This window comes from Pelodiscus sinensis, chromosome 18 (assembly GCF_049634645.1).
Source record: "Pelodiscus sinensis isolate JC-2024 chromosome 18, ASM4963464v1, whole genome shotgun sequence".
Lineage (NCBI taxonomy): Eukaryota > Metazoa > Chordata > Testudines > Trionychidae > Pelodiscus > Pelodiscus sinensis.
In genome coordinates this window covers 20,468,752-20,474,799 of record NC_134728.1, presented here as the reverse complement: position 1 = coordinate 20,474,799, position 6,048 = coordinate 20,468,752, and the positions used below count along the sequence as shown (strand labels likewise).

The following is a 6,048-nucleotide window of genomic DNA, read 5'->3' as shown; positions in this document are numbered from 1 at the left end:
TGTGGAACGTCAGTATACTGAAGGCCTCAGACCGCACAGTCCAGATAAGGTACATAGGGACATGGCAGATTAAGAGATTATACTGGCCAGCCACCATTACCAATAAATGGGAGGGATTTGTATTACAACAGAGACATTAGGAGCCAGATCCGGAAAGGTACAGTGCCCTCAATTCTCATTAACTTCACCAGAAATGGAGAGAACTCAGCAGTTTGCAGCAGGATCAGGCCTTAGATTTGCAGCTCAGGGATTTGCTGAAGGTGTAAGAGTTGGGGAGCATTTCCTTTATGAACCACAGCTCAAGTATGACCTCTGAGTGCTGCTGTTGATGTCCCCAAATCACTGATGTGCATGTGCTAAATATCAGAGTCCTGCCTGTTTTTATGCAACAGTTGCTATTAATGCAACAGCCTGAAGTGAAACAGGCATGATGCTTTTCAGGGCACTTTACAATTTCTCTTTGCTGTCTTTGCCCTGATCCTGGTCTCAGGCCCAGCTGGGCAGCAACCCAGCCCTGCCCTGGTGTTGGCTGCCATAGAGAAGGAACACCCCAAAGCCTTACCCACACCCATCTTTTGCTCCTACAAACCCTAGGCAGGCGCCCTGGGTTAGCACAGCCTTTCTGTGTCTATCTCCAGACCGGACAGAGGGGTTGCAGACCGATTAGCTAGCGACCTGAGCACCGAGCCCTAGTGGTGCCAGCATACCCTGACACAGAGGACTGCTCTGGGACTACATTTCCCAGGTACGTGTGTACGGAGCATGCGCAGTGAGGCACAGCCCGCTATATAAGGACGTGCTGCCCGCAGCACGTTCTCTTTCCTTCTTTGAGGTAGGTATGGGTGAGTAGCGTTTGCAAGGTCGGAGTGGGGGACGCATGCAATCCATTGCAATCCGCGGCCATCCGTGCTGGTACCTGTCCCCTGCCCAGCTCCGGCAGTCCCTCGCAGCCCCTTCTGCTGCACTCGGCCTGTATTGACAGGGTGTTTCCTCCGGGAGGGCAGCTTAGCCGCGATCCTTGAACGGGAGCGCCCCGCTGCCTGGGGGAGTCCTTCGCTTGTAGCAGCCACGGCTCCAAACTGCTCTACTGGCCCTCTGCCCCGGCAGATTGTCACTGCCCCTGCAAAAGGGCCGGGGAGTGCGTAGCCGCTGGCTGGGTTGGCCGGTCCCTGGTCCCCCAAACACGGGGTTCGCCCGCAGCCCAGCCGGGGTCTCACTGGTGCACGTGATGACTAAACCTTTTTTCCCCATCAGAGCGACAGTGTTGATTTTGCTGTTCTAAGCCAGATCGTGTCTGACGCACCAGTCCTGGAAGCCACCTTCGCTTTGCTCCCGCCGCGTTCAGCGGGACTAAATCTTTTGTCTCTTCTGCGTCTCAGGTCCAGCAAGCGGTCGCGAGCAGCATGGTTTGGGGAGCTGGCTTGGAGGCCGGGCGCTGGCCCGGGGTAGAGCCAGCCACAAGGGCCCGCTGCTCGGGTTGTGGAGCCCGCTGTTTGCCCTTTGCATCCTGTGACACTCTTGGTGGAGGGACTAGTAAGTGTGTAAATTAATACCCTTTGCTGCCGTTTTCCTATGCTTGAGGGGATGTGGGGTGGCTGTATCTTCGACTCTTGAGTTTGCTAGCGGGGAGGTCCAAGCAGGCATTGTAATAGGCAGAACAAAATGTAACATTGTTACTAAAAGAAGAAAAGCTTGCCCCAAAGCGTTTACATTCTTAAGTAGTTTAGTATTCTGTATGGCCTCCATGCTGAATTTTCACAGCCCAGCAACAGAAGTAGGCAACTTTCTCTGCATCCTTTTTTTGCCATGTTCTGTCCAGTTTCCTAGTCTGTGCTACTTAGACCCACAAGTGCTCTTTCCCCAATCTGTGCCTCTATCCATCCCCATTACACTGTTGCTCAGCATGTTTTTCCCTTCCCCACATGTGACCAAAGAACTTGCATAGCACCTGCCACAGTTAGATGCAGGGTTCTTACATCTTTCAACTGGAGAATTGCAACTCGTACTCTTTTATGACTGACTTTTTTTGCAGAACACTTGTATAGTTGCATGCCAACCTAATGTGCAAATAAGAAATGAGGTACATAGATCTACCTTGTTGGAACTGTGTGTGCCCATTAGGGTGTCTTTGTGTGCAGGCCTGGCACTTCCCTCCAGCTTGTGCTAGAGCTGTGATCTCGCTGGTGTACATGATGACTATGCTTTTTTCCCCATCAGAGCGACCATGCTGACTTTTCACTGCTTTAGCCAGATTCTGTCTGATACACCAGCAGGGAAGGTCCTGTTCCCTCTTCCACTGGCTGACTCATGCTCGTAGTTATTCTGACCCCATAGCTTTGTCTCTCTTTTTAGGTCCATGGCAGCAAGGTGGAGCAACATGAGTCTGGGAGACCTGGTCAAGGAATCAAGGTGACATAACCCAAAGCAAACTTGGAATAGGCCATTTCCCTGCTTTACAAGCCACTTGTGAGCCAGATTACCAAGAGAGTGGTAAGCTTCTGAATAAGTACCTTTGTATCTTGTCAGTAATTTCTCTGTACACGAGAGGGGGCTCTATAGGATGGGGGATGGTACTGAAGGTGGGAGGCTGGCATGGTGGGGTGTGTGCCAGAACTGGAGTTAGTGGCTGGCTCTGGGGGGATAGTGAAGGGATGGGAAGCTCTAAGGGTTAGGGCTGGCACTGGGAGGTTCTAGGGGCTGGGGCTTTTGGTGAACCTGTGACATTTTATTTGAGTATTTGTGATTTGTATAATAAATATGCAAATAAAATATTGCTGGTCTGTTGAAAGCTTGTGAATAGGTTTGCTGGTCCCCGGTATTTAAAAAAAAATTGGGAGCCACTACTATAGTACACAAGATAGAAGTTTGTGCACCGTGATACCTCTGTATGAATGAATTCAGCTGTTGCTTTTATATATATTCTGGTTAAGTACTATGTCCCTTCATTCACAGTGGCTGGGCCCTACAGACTATCTACTATTGCTCGGGTTGCTGGGTTGTAATGGGGACGTAGTTGACTGGGGTCTTTAAGCCTTGCAAATGGTCTGTGAATGAGGAACATTGGAAGTCTGAGTGATTGCAGACTTCCCATGTGATGCAGGCCAGTCAAGAGTGGAAAGCAAAATACCTTGTCCTGGAATGGAATGAATAAATGAGTTGGGGAGCAGTGGTGTATTGTAGGAACAGCTCTATGGTGGTGCTCTCCAACCAAGTCTAAATAAGTGAATGGTGAAGCCAACATGATTTCCCAGGTTTAGGTAGAGTAACACTTATGGCCTAGTTATCAGCACTGCATAATAGTTTATGTAACCAGACTTGATTAAATGGACCTGGCATAGCACCACACCACTGTCAGGACCATCATGGCTGTGCAGATAGTATATCTGTAGCTAGCATGATGGTAAAGTGTGCATTGAGATTGCTATGTGGTCATAAATGAACACTACCTAGTGTATACATCAAGTCCTAATAGGTTTTGTGTAAATAATTACTTGATAATTCAGACTGAATTTATTGATGGCATAAAGCACTTAAGTTCTCTTCTGTACTGCTGTTAAAATTGTTGGATACTTGTTAGCAATTCAGTTCCCTAGTGGCACTCAATGTGGAATAAAAAAGTAAACTTTTGTCATTCAAATATACCCACCTGCTGCTATTCTAGATGAGACTAAAATGTAGATGGAATATTTTAAATGCCAGCAGCCCTTGAAAGTCATTAATTCCCCTGTACAATCTCTTGCAGGGAATTTTACGTCGGTAGACATGAAGATCTTGTAAAAAGGTAAATTGGCTGGGGGGTGGGAGGGTGAGGTTTAAGTATTGGACAACCTGAAAGGCATGTTCTGTGGAATATGATGACTTGAAACTTTTTTCCCCATCAGATCGGCAATGCTGACCAAAACTTGCATTTAGCCAGGCTGTCTGATTCCACAGTGCAGAGATGCTTTCCCTGTGCATGTTGCTCCGTAAGCAATTAGAGCTCCATGCCAAGGCTCGTGTGCCCAAAATGATTGCACAGAAGCAGGCTCCTTTGCAGGCAGACAGCGATTGAGGGTGTTATGTGTAGTCACCATCTACTAATGTATGTTATACATGTTGTAGATCAATACAGTAAACCCTTGCAATTGGCAAAATTGCTATTCATGGTTCTGTGTATTTGCAGGGGTTGCCTGACCTGAGGGTGGGAAGGGGCATAGTTAGTTCTCGGCTCCTGGCAGGTGTGGTGAGATCATCACAGCTCCTGTACCCTGGGTAGATTCCGGAGCTGTGAAGAGCTCATTGCGGGAGCAGGAAGCCATTTGCAAATTTCACCATTTGCAGTGGTGCCAGGAACACGTTCACCATGAATGGTGAGGGTTTCTTATATTGAACACAATCCATGTTTTCATGGGACCTGCAGGCACTGTTATGCTAGTCTCAAACAAAATTAGATATTTGCGGGTGGGTCATCAGCAGATGTTAATGCTTCTGGACCCATCCAGGCTGAAAGACTGCAGGCAGGCCAGATTTTGAAAAGGTATTAGATACTTAAAGATGCAGATTGGTGTCTACATTAGAGCACTAGTAGGTATCAAAGTACCTACCAGTTAATTCCCATTTGAATTGAAATAAATTGAGAAATTTTGGTGCTCTTGAAAACTACATCTTCAGTTTAGGCACCTTAGTGTTCATGTGACTGGACTGGTAGGTGGGAAGCTGAATTAAGAGGGGGAATGAAACTGTTCTTAACATCAAATGTAACTTCAGCGAGAAGTGCTTTGGTTGAAGATGATTATTGTGCACCGTAACTCTTCCCTTCAGCAAACCCAGGAAACGGCAGTCTTGACATGCCTTTTCATGCTTTTTTAACCTTGGAAACAGTATCTTAAAACAGGAGGAACTGAAGTGTCTGTTAGAAGCAAATAGTTGCATGTCTTAATATTTCCAAATCCTCCTAGTTTAAACATGTCTGCTTTTTTCAGTTTATGATGTGGGTGGCTTGCTATACTAAGTTTGCATTTACTTCTGTAGTTGCATTCAGTTTTAAGTGAGAATGAGGGAAAAGTAACTCTTAATACTGAAGTGTAGGGCTAGCTGCCTGTAAAATAGGCAGAGTTCGTATGATTAAATCTTGACTTTCTCTTGACAGGTTGAGTTATCAGTGTCAGCATGAAGCAGAAGTTGCCCTGTGAAGTAGCAAAAAGCTGTTAATTGCATACACTTGCCAAAGTGACAGCAAGATATTCCAAGACGGTGCAATATCCACATTGCAATGGCACTACTTGGTCAAGCGTGGTGTGAAAGATACCTGGGAGTTCTTGTAGTTTAGTCTCCAAGCTCACAAGCAGTTTCATTGGAAGGGACTGACTATCTCTAGTTCTTGACTACTTTTTGTTTGTGTCCATAGTGGCAGTATTCACCCCATGTTGCTGAGTTCCACCCAGTGCTGTAATGTGGAAGGTTCTAAGATTGAAATTCATTAAATGCTGAAGTTAAATGGATTGATGTGTGTGCTTCTATCTGTGTGAATGGGAAGGTCATGTGGTTAAGCAGAGACGGGGGTCTCAACATCAGGGTTCCAATTGGGTAAATACTGCTGTGAGAGCCAGAACTGCTGCAAAAATCTGTTCTTAACAAATCTCTAATGTAGCCATTAAGTGAAATTTGGATGATCTGACCAATGTAGCTAAAACTTCCAAGCCTCGGAACAGATAGGGCTTAGTAAGGGTAGGATACTGCAGAGCACTTGTTGCTCCCCATTCAACAGTCTCAGGAAAGAATTCTGCCATTCTCTTTTCTAGCTGAATCTGTATACCTACCACTTGACTCAGTTGGGAAGCTGGCTGAAGACCTGCTAAGCACTCTTCTGCTTTTGCTCATTTCTTTTGACTTACAAGTAAAACTAGGCCCATCCAAAGCTATTAAGTTGCCACTATAAATTACAAAATTTAGGATCTCAGCATACAACTCCATGTCTCAATCTTGCTCCCCCCTCAGGAGCTGAGTTCCATAGATACATCCAGGTGTCTTCAGAGGTGAGAAACTTGTATTGAAACCTAGGACGCTTCA

General features: G+C 46.3%; 1 long non-coding RNA gene and 3 other non-coding genes across 4 annotated transcripts; all 4 read left to right on the top strand.

Moving 5' to 3' along the window:
* Positions 1 to 834: 834 nt before the first annotated feature.
* LOC102460054 (uncharacterized) lies at positions 835 to 5,480 on the top strand. The gene is made up of 4 exons (XR_001368889.3): positions 835 to 1,533; positions 2,353 to 2,490; positions 3,743 to 3,781; positions 5,129 to 5,480. It is a non-coding gene; the product is annotated as an uncharacterized LOC102460054 (long non-coding RNA).
* On the top strand, positions 1,216 to 1,307 carry LOC112547342 (small nucleolar SNORD12/SNORD106). The gene has a single exon (XR_003091075.1). It is a non-coding gene; the product is annotated as a small nucleolar SNORD12/SNORD106 (small nucleolar RNA).
* LOC112547341 (small nucleolar SNORD12/SNORD106) lies at positions 2,180 to 2,271 on the top strand. The gene has a single exon (XR_003091074.2). It is a non-coding gene; the product is annotated as a small nucleolar SNORD12/SNORD106 (small nucleolar RNA).
* LOC112547343 (small nucleolar SNORD12/SNORD106) lies at positions 3,842 to 3,934 on the top strand. Its single transcript, XR_003091076.2, has one exon. It is a non-coding gene; the product is annotated as a small nucleolar SNORD12/SNORD106 (small nucleolar RNA).
* Positions 5,481 to 6,048: the final 568 nt, after the last annotated feature.